We start from the raw sequence: 15,155 nt of genomic DNA on the forward strand, positions 1-15,155 counted from the left end.
AAATCGATAACTATACAGGGTAAAAAGAAGCAAAACATTTTTTTTTTCACTTAATCTAATTTTATTGAAGGACTTTAACACAAAATGCAAAAAAGTGAAGGCACCCTAGAATTAAAAAGTCGCACCGTTCAATACTGTTATTATCCTCCATTCAAACGAATTAAGGTCAAGACAATTGCTTCTCAAAGAGTTCACACAATTAAAGAAAAATCTTTATTGAAGGTTATTCCATGTATGGACTATGTCGTCCTCTATATTTCCGCTAGATTCTGCTGCTGGAAAAGCGCTCAATCTCTGGCCCATCTTGTCCCATTCATGTTCCATAGGGTTGAGATGTGGATGACATTGAAGCTTACCGAAATTGTTTGTACCCGACAATATTTATCCTAGAGTACATAAGGTCTCCTTACACGCATTCCCCACTCTTCCAGTTTGTTTCTAATAATTTGGATAATTAAAGGCACTTCAATTAATTTTTAATGAGTGCAGAGCAATTGCACGTGCAGATAGGTTCCTTCCACAATAATTAGTATATTTAATGTACTAGCCCTATTGATATGTCGTTGCAGTGCGTGTATACGCCTTGACCATGGGCACTTCCGGTCCCGGTTTCAATGAATTTCCGGTTAAACCCTAGGATGGTTTAGTGGCATTTGTTGAAAATCTAGCAATTTTTAATGATTATAAGGGATACATGTAAGCTTTGTGCATCTTCCTGATGGTATTTTTAACGGTTTTAAATAAAATAAAGAAATACAAAGGAAGGAAATACAAATCTCCTTTACTACCACCAGCTTGGACCATATCAACTTCACTGCACATTGTCGTTCGTACATACACGGCATTTCAAACAAGCTTTTTTCTGTTTTTCCTAAACAACTAAAGATGGCGAACACATGGAAATTTAAATGAATGAAAGATACACCCGAAAATATATGAAACTCGCACTTCATGCTTTTTAACAAAAGCGGTCATGGTTGAGTAATTACACATTCGATTCCATTTTTTTTGGCCGTAAAAGGCAATCATTAAAAAATGAAGTCAAAATTATGAACACATAGTTAATTAATGTTAAGGTTTTCAAATACTTAAAATAATAAAAGTGGGGACTTAGAAATTTTGACAAGTATAGTTTAAAATATATATTATACCGGTCTTTATCTATGTTGTGAATATAGGATTTTTGCAGAAACCCTAGGTATTACATAGTAATAGTCATAGCACCCTTGAACATTGTACATTTGATTAACATTTTAATCCTTTTCCTATGAATTTGCACCTAATTTTTATAAAGTCTATAAGTTATCACACAATGTTGAAGTTATTGCATTACAAGACTCATATCAGTAATCTCAGTAACTAACTTTTACCCAGGAGTAAATGATCCAAAAAAATCTATAGAAAATCTCCTATTCATTCTTTACTTATGATGTGAAGTTTGTAAGTTACAAATTATTGTCAAAGAAGTCATCTCAATCTTATGCTTTGACCTTGAAAAAGTGTCCTAAACAACAAAGTGTATTCATACAACCATTCTATATGTAATAAGTATGTACAATATGGTATGATAAAGATATTCAAGATATTCAAGATATTATTAAACCACAGATTATGGGACACTTGCATCTTTATTGGGGGTCTTATTGAGACCTATTAAATTCAAAATTAAACATGATACATACACAAACAAAATGTATTTACAGTTCCAGGAAAGTAATAATTACACCAAATCCAGCTTTTAAACATCTGTGTGATTTGTTAGGGGTTGTAGAAATAAGATGAAAAATAAAGGATCCAATGTATAAAAATCATACATAACAACAGTCTTCAACATGAATTGGTAAAAATAAAAGTTACATTTAGATACCTTGAGGTCAGTGAGAATTAGTTTTTAAAGAGCTCATGCTATCAGAAAATCATATTTTCAATACTTGATTTGACTAGATCTCAGTCTGATAAATAATTACACTTTATCCATAGTCAGTGTCTGACAGTAAAAGATACAATCCTGGGTCCTTTCTTTGTCATCCTGTAAATCACAGTCTATGACCGTATTTAAATTGGTTGGAAATCATATTTATCTATGTGTTTCTTAAATCCTCCATCCTGTTTGATTTTCTTGTTTCAGTGTTTTAAGAGAGGATATTCTGTTAGTCTTTGCATAATCTGATAGTCTTTCACCATGCTTCTTAAATCCTCCATCCACCTCCTGTTTGATTTTCTTGTTTCAGTGTTCCAAGAGAGGATATCCTGTTAGTCTTTGCATAATCTGATAGTCTTTCACCATTCTGAGAGTAGACATAGATCATTTCCATAAGCCCTCACTTGAGAATCCTGGAAAATAAAAAATAATGTCTTAGTTGAAAAAAAAAAATGTTATATAATATAAGCTTGATGGAATTCTAAATATAGACAAAAAGGGTATAAATACAAGGTGTAATATCAGATTTTGACTTTTCATATTAACCATGGGTAACACCTCCAGTAAAGAAAAGAGTAAAGGAATGAGTAAAATTCAGTTTGAAAAGAGAGTTCTTTCAGAGAAAGATGTAGACAGAGGTATACCAGTTAAAATTAAAAAAGATGGCACTACTAAGATCATTTCTCAAGAAGAATATAACCAATTATGTCCAGAAAAGGGTGATCCTAATGTTGTCAGAGATTACATAGAAAGATCCTTGATTGCAGAAGAAGCTAATGAAGAATATAACCATTTATTACCAAAAGAAGGTAAGAATTACTATTACAAAATTATGTATTCTGATAAGAAAGTTTTCACTTTCATTTGTTGTGCTTTTGACCATTTTAATTGACCTTATGGTCAAGATTGTGATATATACACTCTGATAATCATTTATGATGTCTCCATGATGTTTACCTCAAAAGTTTGAATCAGGGTATTTGTGTTCAAAGAGCTGAAGAAACTATACAGACAGATCTATAATGATTTTGGAAGCATGCATATTAATGAGGGTAAAGGAGATATGACACTAGATTATTAAAAAGAAAAAGAACACAAACTCATAGAAATGATATTGAAAGTACCTTAAATGAATAAAGTGTCATGCTCCAAGGTATTATTTTTATAAACAGGAGAAGGGTTACAACAGTCCCATGCACTCATAAGAAGACCTTGGGTAATAGAAACACCAGGAAATTTTAATTCCAAACAATCAGATCATCTTACATCGGTTATAAGGTTACAGACTTTATACATAGTTAAGAGGGTCATTAAGATTTCTTTTCTGGTCATCCTAATGAACCACATTATAGTATTCTTTCCCTGTGATATAATGTTAATATTAAATGGAAAATTCAGAATTCACCAGTAATTGAAGTGAAAACTTGCTATCTTTACCAACTATGCTATTAAGGAAACTGGGGGTTAACAAATTAGCCATATTTAACTTATTCTATAGATATGCTATCTTCAGCTGTTAACTATCATTTGGCAAAGAAGAATTTCATACATTTTAGTTTTTAAAAATTGATCATGCATTTTTGTATATATTTATTTCTTTTCTTTTTCTTCTAAAGGAGATCAATATAGTCTAAACATGACCATGACCATCAAGCCCTCTTTATTTAAATATATCATTTACTTATCAATTCAAAAATATAAACATGCATATGTAAATAAAAATAGATAAATAAATATTACAATTGTATCTCATTGAAACTTTACATTCAAGTTTGTGTGTTTCTATGTTGATTGACAAACTGTGTATTTCCAAAGGAAGACCAGCAGCCAGGCTTCACTTCATAGAGAATGGATTATAGATGCGTGCCGTGGTTAGGAACAAAACATATCTTCCAGGTTGAGGACTGCAGAAAATAAAACCCATTTTTGTTATTATGATTTAAATTACATGAGACAATGCCTCTTATAAATGTAAAGCAAAATAATATCTCTTTTATATATGGATTCCTATACTCTAATCAATCATATTAAATGTCATTTGTAAAATGTATTTTGTAAGACAGATTTATTTAGGATAAGACTTTAAATGTTGACATGAATAGCACGCCATACTTTAACCACATGTAAAAACATTCTCTCAAATTATGCAGAACTGGGTTATTTAGCATAGCTGACATTAAACATATAGGTGAGCGATAACATAATCACAATCATAAACAATGTGAAACAACTTTAAACGACCTACACTGTGGATTACAAGCCTTTTTCACTGGGGTAAAATCTTGCCGAGTTTCGCCATGGCCGCCGAACCCGAACCCGACTGTATAAAGATGAAGTCATACATTCCATGTTGATGACTGTAGAAATAAAACCATTTTTTAATATGACAGAGTACTGCATGAAACAATGCATGTTTAAATACAACATGTACAATGTCAAAAAGATCATGAAAATATTTGTTTTTAATCTCAAAAATTGTTTTTAACATTAACTCCAGATGAGAAAAGTTCATCATGTTATCTTAAGAAAATAAAAAAAGCACAATTACTGTATTAATATCACAAATAAAATTATTATCAAATTAATTATTTAGACACTAAAAGACTTTTTATTAACAGCAGATTCAATTTTGTTTAATAAATGTAAGTACTGCATACAGAAAAATATATATATATATATTTTTAGCATCATCACAGTACAACATGTAGTCCTTCATTTTTTGAAAAGCTCATTACCAAGAAACAAAAGTGAAAATGAAAATATATGCATTCCATATATCACACATATTTAGAATCAAAACAAAAGTAATTGACTTAGAATAAATCTTTTGTAAATTCCTGCTTTTCTCTTATTAGATTCCTAATATCTCTTTGATCACCATTTAGTAAGTCTGAATTCCATGGGTAACATGCATAATGAATTATGAAATTACATGTATATCATGATTTATACAAAAGGACTTAATAATATTCTGAAGATCCCTTAATCATGTGTTAATATATTTTAGGTTAAATAAGGGTGTTCTTATATGAATGTAAGTTAGAGACAACAGATCACATAAGTATTACACAGTCATTAAATTAACCAAATTTAATAATCATACTTAAATGCAAAGATGAACTTCATAGGAAATGTAAACAATTAAAAAAAAAACAAGACAAACTTACCAGAGATATCCAACTATATGCCCAATAAGCCTATCCATTAAATAATCCAGTGAAATAACATCTCAGCTGATCCTGAAAAAATCATACAATACAGTGATACACAATTAACCTCATTTTACAATGTAAGTAAAGCAATAATTTACCGACAAAAGGGATAGAAATGTAAAAAGATACCATGTATTTTACCAAAATTAAGTGAATATTTTTCTGATTGAAACTCAATCATAGAATGACCCATCATAGAAATATTAAATGCACTCTGAGTTACATGCAGGTTATATAACTGTAAATCACATGAAATGAGGATAAATACAGTATTTAAATTCAAAATAGAACTTTACATATAAATCATGGTTAAATACAAAGATGACCTTCATAGGAAATGTAAACAAAAATAAGACAAACTTACCTGTAGAATATGTCTGTCAGAAAGGAGATTTCAAAAATGAAGACGCTCTCAACATTCACATGACAAGAATGCATCAGGATGTTTACTTCCGTGGTCATGGAGAAATTGAGCTTTATACAAGGAAAGCTTCATAACATAACAATCATCAAAGTAAAAGAGAGGAAAAACAAAAGATAGTCCTACATTTTTTGAAAATCTATGTTGACTTCTTAGAAACAAGTGAAAATGAAACTTTAATTTTACAAGTGTATGACGTCATAATGCATAGGGTAGCTCGCTGACATGGATGACGTCACAATGCATAGGTAAGTTTTATCGTACTTTTTGCACACGGCACTTTATAGAGGATGCAAGAGGAATATAAGGAAACACAGGTAAAAGGTATATTTCTTTTGCACACGACCCTAATGTTTTGCACACGGTTCTTTACAGGTGATGCAAACAGGTATAAAAACGCAGGTAAAACGTATTGATTCTTGTTATAATCTGTCTTGTGTGTGTTATTTGTTATTGTTTTCAGTAAAAATCCAGGTTGTTATTGTTTTCAGTAAAAAAAAAATCCAGTTTGAACTGGTTAGGCTGTCTAGACTGTGAAGCGTGACGTCATAATGACATTCTTGCAATGTTTTGCACACGGCGCATTTACCTGTGTCCATAAACAAAACGTAGTACCAACGTACTAATGTAAACACAGTGTAAACACCCAGTATTTAAGGGGGACTATATGTAATGAATTAACCCACCTATCCCCCCAAATCTACACTCTCCTGACCCAGCTATCCCCCAGGGGGACTGTACTGAGTTGATCCGGCTATCCCCCAGGGGATGCACTCAGTTGACCCGGTCATCCAGCCGGCTTCCGGCTAGGACATTTCTGGCTAGCCCACTTCCGCTTCCGCTAGGGCCCACTTCCGCTAGACCACGTAGGGTTAAACCACTTCCGCTTCCGGCTAGCCCACCTCCGCTTCCGCTAGACCACTTCCGGTTATGACGTCACTTCCGGGCTAGCTAGGCCCCTTATACTACTCCCGTGGCCTCATGAGCAGAAGATCGATATGCCAACATGAGTAAGGGTATCAAGTCATCCCAATCTTTTTGATTTTTACTAACAAATGCTGAGAGCATATTTTCAATCGTTCTATTTGCCCTTTCTATCATCCCATCAGACTGAGGTCTGTAGGAAGTAGTTCGGGTTTTGTCTATACCCAGTATTTTACACATTTCTTTGAAAACATCAGATTCAAATGTCTGCCTTTGATCTGAATGAATTTGCATTGGGACTCCAAAAACGGAGACTACATGATTTATTAATTTTTGAGCTACAGTAACTGATTTCTTATTTCTAATAGGGATGGCGTCAACCCATTTGGTGAAGTAATCTCCCACAACTAGAAGATAAGAATTTTTCTTGTGAGTCATTGGTAAAGGACCTAATATATCCACTGCCCATCTTTCCATCGGAGCACCAACCAGGTATTTTTGTAACTGGGCCTTTGGGAATTTATTAGATTTTTCTAGCTGCACATTTATCACAGCTTTTACAAAATTGTTTTATATCTTGGGACATCTTGTGCCAGAAATATTTATCTCGGGCCTTTGACAGAGTTTTATTGAACCCCAAGTGACCGCCCGTTATATTAAAATGTATATCTTTCAATACTTTCCCACTGATAGATTTTGGGAAAATAGTTTGAAATTTTGGTTGCACGCTTTCCCATTTATGATATAACAAATCATCTATATAATGGAGAGAATCAAATCTTGCCCAGTAATATTTGCATGTTTCACTCAGATGGGAAATGTCTTCCCAAAGGGGTTTTTGTTTAGCTTTGACCCATTTTTTTTTACTTCCCTTAGATCTGAGTCTTTACTTTGTAAAGCCCTAATACTGTTTTCTGGTTTGTCATTTTCTAGAAGTATTTTAGTTTCTTCTTGTCTTGTAGGGCTTATCCCAGTGGATGGAGAATTTCCCTTGGACCTTGTGGTAACAGCACAGTTTTTAGGTACGAAACTATTTACTGTAAACCAAGTATTATACGCTTTCGATAAATATCTGCGAGTTCCGCGAGTAACATCCCCTCGATGTTCATTATATTCCTATATCATGATTTATTTAGAGTTATTTGCCCTTTTTTTCAATACCGATCCCGACGGTTCAACAAGTAATCACGGAAGAACTTTACTGTTAGTGTACAAGAAGCAGTTGAAATTTAATTACAAACATTCAGAAAAAATAAAAACGAATGGCAAATCTAAAACTATTTTGTCTAAAAATGATTAAAATGTCAATAATCATTTCAGCTTGTGTTATTATTGTTCATTAATTGTTACAGACGAGTCAGAGAGAGCCTGGTTAATTATGGCTAATTATGGCCCAGTCCTGCTCTGTCCCAACCATTTATAATAATTGCTCCTTGGCTGTGTAGATCTTAGAAAGCGTCGATTACCCAATTAGTATGAGGCACTTTTACAATTGAGAGTTTGAAATTAATTTTAATCTCCTAGATTTTCCCCCGATTTTTGTTTGAGCGTTGTGAAAATGCGCATGACGTATGGTAAACATTTTATCTACTGTAGGGGCGGATATAAGATTTTAAATGGACAGAATGTCTTGAATAATGCGTAAGCAGACCTCACGATACCATTTTACCTAGTTTATGGGCGGATATAAAATTTTATTTGATTCAAAAATACTCGCGGAAATAAAAAAAAAATGTGACCACTCGTTCGCGGAAATAAATCGTCGCGGATAAGTTCTATGGCGGTCAGTCGCGAATAAAAGATGACGCGTATAATAATTGGTTTACAGTATGTTGGGACTAGCAGTTAGATCACTTTGTTTAATTTCAGAAATTATTTCCCTCTTTACTTGGCTTTGGTTTTCCATGGGAGGTTCATTTTGCAAGTTTGTTGACCTAATGATAATTTGTCTTCTGCTTTACTACAATGCTTACAGTCAAAATCTCTCATGAGACAAGGTCTGCGGGACAAAGCGTCCGCATTGTTATTAGTGCGACCTGCCCGGTACTCAATTTTGAAATTGTATGAAGACAAAAATTCGAACCAACGTGCTATTTGGCCCTCTGGATTTTTGAAATTTAACAACCAAGTGAGGGACCCATGATCTGTTCTTACTTTGAATGTCTTCCCATATAAATAGTGGTGAAAGTGCTTTATTGAGTTTACAATAGCTAGTAACTCCCTTCTAGTGACACAATAACGACGTTCAGCAGAACTGAATGTCTTGCTATAATAGCTTATAACTTTTTCTACTCCCCCTTGCTCTTGGAAAAGAACCGCTCCCAAACCTATGTTAGAGGCATCAGTATCTAAATTGAATAAACCTTCTTCATTAGGGTAGGAAAGAATGGGAGAAATAGTTAATGCTCGCCTTAGCTTGTCAAATGCTACATTGCAATCATTATCCCATATAAACTTCCTATTTGCTTCTGTAAGTTTATGTAATGGTCTAGCCATATCTGAGAATTTGTATATAAATTTCCTATAATATGAACGAAGACCTAAGAAGCTTCGAACTTCCTTAACATATCTAGGAATGAGCCAATTGTTGACTGAGTCAATCTTTGAGGGATCAGTGGCTATCCCATTTTCACTAACAATGTATCCCAGAAAGGGAACTTCTTTTTGCAACAACATACATTTCTTTGGGTTCATTTTCAAATAAGACTCCCTCAGTCGTCCAAGAGCCTTTCTTAAATTTTCAATGTGTTCTTCAAACGTTTTAGACAATATTATTATGTCATCTAAATAGACAAGGCATATTTTCCAAGAAAGATTTGATAAAACCCTTTCCATTAGCCTTTCAAAAGTTGCTCCCGCATTACATAAACCAAATGGCATGTTTAAAAATTGCCAGTGTCTTCCCCCTGGGATTGAAAAAGTTGTTTTGGGTTTATCTTCAGGTGACATTTTCACCTGCCAATACCCACTCTTAAGATCTATCGTAGAAAACCATTTTGAACCTGACAGGGCATCTAATGTTGTATCAATTCTAGGTATGGGATAACTATCCTTAATAGTGACATCATTTAACTTTCTATAGTCTATACAGAACCGGATTGTCCCATCCTTTTTCTTAACCAGGATTATGGGAGAACTCCATGGACTGTCTGATGTCTCTATCACCCCCCTATCCAACATATCATTTATTTCCTTCTTGGCCTCAGCCATTTCAGCTAGAGGAATACGTCTAGGAGGTTGTTTAATCGGGAGTGCATTTCCCGTATTTACCTTATGCTCTACTAAATCTGTTGAACCCATGTCAGGTGATGAAAGGGAGAAACTTGTTTGAAATTCCCTTAAAAGTTTTTCTAATCTCTGTTTTTCTTCAGAGCTAACACTAGAATGGACCCTATCTAAAATTTGCTGTAAATGATTGGGCATCTGGGAGTCTTTCCCATTACAATGAGTACTTATGTTCTTCACTACTTCCCCACTATCTATATCTTCAACCCTTTCTATTTGAGGCTACTACACTACCCTTGTGTAACTTTAAACTTTCGTCACCTAAATTCATATAACGTACTGGGACATTTTCCTCATCTACTTCTACCGAAGTTTTTGAAATCAACAATTCATATTTTCCCATAAACTTATCTGAGGGTTCCACTATGGCTGTACCCTGTTGAAAATTGGGACTTTCTATCCTAGCAGGGGCAATAAATTCACAGTTTGGGTGAATCACTATATCTTCTAGTAAAAGAACCCTGCAACAATGGACTACACTATTTGCATCACTAAAACAAGGGATTTCTTCTCCCTGAATCACAAATTTCATTTTCTTCAAACAAATCTCACATGAAAACTTTTTCATAAAATCTACACCCAAAATACATTTGTTCTGAATGTTTGCAACAATCACTGTATGGGAAATTTCAATATCCCTAAGACTAAATTTAAGAAGACTCTCTCCCACAACTGGGATGTCTTCTCCATTTGCTGATCTTAATTTCACACTACAAGATTTTACATTTGACTTTTCTACCAATTGTATCTTTTCAAATAATTTGGGGCTTATAATAGTCACACTGGATCCGGTATCTACTAATATTGTTGTTCTAACATTTTCTATCTTCCCTGATATAAAAATTCCCTCATCTCTTTGTTTAACATCTCCCACTAAAATACTTTTGAGATTTTGTTCATTTTGAGGTTTACATTCTAACTCCCTATTTTGACTTTTCATAGACTTATTTGATACCGGACCAACCCTTGTACAATTATTTAATGGTTTATTCTGGGGCTTGTTCCCAATTCGCGCCGATTTCCGCCCCATGAATTCGACGTTTGATGGTTTGCCTGTCTTTGAAAACCCGAGTCATTTCTATGAGAGGATGGCCTCTGGGAGTATTGATTCCCCTGATTAGATCTATTTCCATAACCATTTCTTGACCCATATCTGTCATGTTCCCAATTGTTAAACTGTCTGGGACTATTGTTTGAAAATCTGTTTTCCCGGGATCTCCCTTAATTTTAGGACTTTTGACCAGAATCGTTCAAACTTGACAAAGAGTCTTTTATGTCTTTTAACATAGAAACAACTAAATCTTCATTTTTATTGTTGGGATGGTTTTGGGAGTCAGTGTTTGAAGTGACAACATGGACTGGCTTTCCTCTTTGGGCATCTGCCATTTTATGTGTCTCTAACCTAATTGCTAAAATTTCAGCTTCCCCAATATCTTTAGGTCTTGCCTCCCGAATTCTAAGGCGCATATCTGGGTCTGGGAGAGCGTCAATAAAATGATCTAGGGCTAAAATGTTTGTGAGGTTAGGATCAGCAGTTGGGTAGGATTGTCCGATTAATTTCTTGATTGACTGAGCTAATTCTGATAGGGACTCTTTTTCTCCCTTTATCCTATTTTTTAGTCTTGCACGATACATCTCTGACCTTTCCACTGATCCAAAACGCATACTGAGAACCTTAACCAGAGAATCAAAATCCCTAATCTGAGCTTCAATTGAGCTCCCCTAAAATTGCCCTTGCATTCCCAGTTAAACTACTAGCAAGATACAAAGATTTGGTCCTATAATCCCAACCATGCAGTTCTACTAACACTTGAAATTGGGCTAAGTAATCTTCAAAATCTTCCACCCCATCATATGTTTGTGGCTTTATTGAGACTGTTGGTTTTACTTGATTGGGAGAATGTACCCTATTGTCATTTCTGTTCACCCTAGCTTGAATTTGGGGATATTGGGTTCTCGAAAGGTTCAAATCTCTCCCCAGCCCCTAGAAATGGTGATTGACTGGGATTTTCCAAACAGTTCCCATATTTATGTGGACCAATAGCTTCCCCATGATTCTCAAGTGATGATAACCTCCCATGTAATTGATGGGACTCATGTCTCATTTGTGATAATTGTTCTTCAAAATTTTGATTCATGCATAGAACATCCCTTTTCAAACCTTCAACTGCTCTTAACAAAAGTTCATTTATATTTTCAGAACCACTGGGAGCTGATGTTTGCTTTGACAAAGATTCATCTTGACAGATTTCTTCATGGGATAAATTTTCTACTTCTACCAGGACTCCTGGATTGAAAACAATTTCTCCCGAATCTTCTAAATGACTACTATCCCGTGACATTTTTTTCTTGAGAGTACTTATTTATACTATGTTACTAAAATTTACTTATTTAATTAATTGTCTTATGTCCAATCAGATAATGGGAATTAAAATTTATAGATCCCACTTCTGACACCAATGTTGCCGTTCAGGGGTTTTCTCCCTTGAGACAACTTGTGGGTCTCCCAATTCTGTATACTGGACAAAGAACTATGAGTCAGGATTAAAGTTTATAAGAATTTATTATTGCTTGTTATATTTAATTTGCACGATCTCATTGAATGTTTATCCCTATTTCTTACCCCGTAGAATTATTATTTTCCTCCCAGAATGGGAATAAAATATTCTTAAATGGGAGGTTTATGTATTAGGAAATAATATATAAATTTACAAAAGCATAAAAATTATTTATCTCTTCCCAAAACTATTGGGGGTTCTTTGCAATACAATTATATTATAATCAGATATAGCTATGGGAGAGTTATTTTACCTCCCACTAACTTTCTCCCAAAGACTAATTCAATATAAATAGTAAAAAGTAATAATAAAATATGTCACAAAATTCATCAGCTCCCAAAAATTAATTAATAAATTATGTAAAATTAATTACCCATCGACTATCACTCCCAGACATGCTGGCGATATGATTCTAGCAGTCGAAGTGAAGTACTGACTATTTGCTCTGGTTTATAATGACGTCGGGCTCGATTGTCGTGACGTCACGGCAGAGTGAAAATACCCGCAATCTTTGTTAGAGCAAAGAAGCCATGTTATGCTGCCATGCCGATGAATCCGACGAAAGGAAACACGCACCCTAGGGCGCGGATAATTACCGAGGGAAACATTCATAATACTTGTCGCTGATGGACTTATACAAGCATAAACAAAACAATAATGAACATTATAAGTGTGACTTGGGAGTGCAAGATATCGAGGAATTTCGGGTGTCACTAATTACCGACCTCGTCCCAAATTTTACACTTGGTAAATATACAATTATTGTTTATGGAATAAAACATACAATATACGGAACACAATTTGTCGTTTTATAGTCCAGTATATTGCAGGGAGTTTTTGTTTAACTTGTACTATGTCTTTCCACAGAAAATGTTACTTATAGCAACGGGAAAAATTACGGAACCGTAACATGTTAACGCACGACACAAGACGAAGGACGAAAACGGATAGCAATAGGTGACTCAGGTGACCTAATAAAATGCAAACAAGATAATCCAAGTTAATAATCAACACGAACACGGGTCGACATTCCACGCCGATACCCGTGACAATAAAGCAGTCAGGTGTAACGAATGCGACGAGTGTTGATGTATCGTAGATAATGATATCAAAAATGGCGTATGCCCATTTACGAGTCGTGTTCAGCTTTAAGTTACGACGTTCACATATGGGCAGATTAGGAAGATGGCATGCCTCAACAAAGTATGTGCTTGAATTTCAAGCACCTGTAATGAGCAGTTGCTTAGAAAACTGCGACAAAACTTACTATGTACCGTATAGCGGGTTATTTTAGCGGGGTGCTAATTTTGGCGCTCTGACGATAGTACGCTAAAATTTTAATTGCTAAAATAGTCAGTACTCTTCGTAGTATCCATCTGTAAAGAGCTAAAACGTCCGCTAAAATAAATTTCGCCAAAATTATTGGCATACCTTTGAGTAAGCAAAACGCCAAAGTTCTCACCCGCCAAAAAAACCCGCTATATGATATGATGAGGACAGACGCATGGACAAACAGGAAGTTGACATCGGATTTGAACAAAAGATGAATCCGACCATATGGCATGCCTCTAAGAAGATTGCGTTAAATTTTTAAGCATCTGCGATGAGTAGTTGCTAAGAAAACTGCGACGAAAATTAGTTACGGTAGACGGACGGATCGACAGACACACATAATAAAACAGTTTATTATATACCCATCAATTTCGTTGTTTTTGTTATTGTTAATTTTACCGAGTTTGATCCGATTTTCCGGATCACCACACTGTGGTTTTCTGAATCCATATCACCACTCTCTGAAACTGATGACGTAGTACGCAAAAAACATGACGTTATTTTTCTTGCGCGTTAAAAAGTCCCTTGTTATTATGCTTTGTTTTATGGATAAATATTATACAATTGATCTCTAAAGTTTTATTCTGCTATATTTAGCTAGTTATAAGGGGGTATATAATAAATTCATCATAATAACAGTAACTTGATCTAAGGAGCCGTATCACGTCTCGTTGACAGGCGCGGATCATCAGATCAAACTCGACGCTTCGCGTCTCGTTAGATCTGATTATCCACGCCTGTCAACTCGATGTGATACGACCCTTCGGATCAAGTTACTGTTATAATAATATATATTTATTATATACCTATTGTGTATCACCAAATTTTCTTGCTGAATTTAAGCTATCACGTGACGTCGTGATCCGACTTTCCGGATCACCAGTATGTTGTTTTCTGAATCCATATCACCACTCTCTGAAACTGATGACGTAGTACGCAGAAACATGACGTTTTTCTTGCGTGTTAAAAAGTCCCTTGTTCTTATGCTTTGTTTTATCGATAAATATTATACAATTTATCTCTTAAGTTTTATTCTGCTATATTTAGCTAGTTATGAGGGAGTATATAATAAATTTATCATTATGACGGTAACTTGATCCGAAGAGCCGTATCACGTCTCGTTGACAGGCGCGGATCATCGCGTCTCGTTAGATATGATGATCCGCGACTGTCAACGAGACGTGATATGACCCTTCGGATCAAGTTACTCACCCCCTTCCTTTGGAGCGGGGGCAGTGGCGGATCCAGAGGGGGGGGTTACGGAGGTTGCAACCCCCTTTGGATTTGCAAAAAAGAAAGAGAAATAAGAAAGTTCCAATTTTTTGTTGCGTTTTTACTACAGAAAATGTAAGGTGAAAGGCTAATGTAATATATAAAGAAATTCGGTTGTAAAAACAAAATAAAATCCCATCCCTTTACAAAATAGGATTTTCATGTTCGGAGATTTATTTTCCTTTCTTTTTCAAAAACTTTCTGGTAATGTATACAAGTACTTGATCAAC

General features: G+C 34.8%; 1 long non-coding RNA gene across 3 annotated transcripts; it reads right to left on the reverse strand.

Moving 5' to 3' along the window:
- Positions 1-1,634: 1,634 nt before the first annotated feature.
- LOC134237259 (uncharacterized) lies at positions 1,635-5,717 on the reverse strand. Of its 3 annotated transcripts, none has more exons than XR_009985787.1 (5): positions 5,498-5,717; positions 5,089-5,160; positions 4,167-4,278; positions 3,686-3,825; positions 1,635-2,324 (listed from the first exon to the last, which is right to left on the reverse strand). It is a non-coding gene; the product is annotated as an uncharacterized LOC134237259 (long non-coding RNA). The 3 variants fall into 3 exon arrangements; XR_009985786.1 differs by having other exon boundaries at positions 1,635-2,334; XR_009985788.1 differs by lacking the exon at positions 3,686-3,825 and having other exon boundaries at positions 1,635-2,334; positions 5,498-5,709.
- Positions 5,718-15,155: the final 9,438 nt, after the last annotated feature.

Source organism: Saccostrea cucullata, unplaced genomic scaffold, assembly GCF_032062105.1.
Source record: "Saccostrea cucullata isolate Sc308-1 unplaced genomic scaffold, CSIRO_AGI_Scuc_v1 ctg6522, whole genome shotgun sequence".
Taxonomy (NCBI): Eukaryota; Metazoa; Mollusca; class Bivalvia; order Ostreida; family Ostreidae; genus Saccostrea; species Saccostrea cuccullata.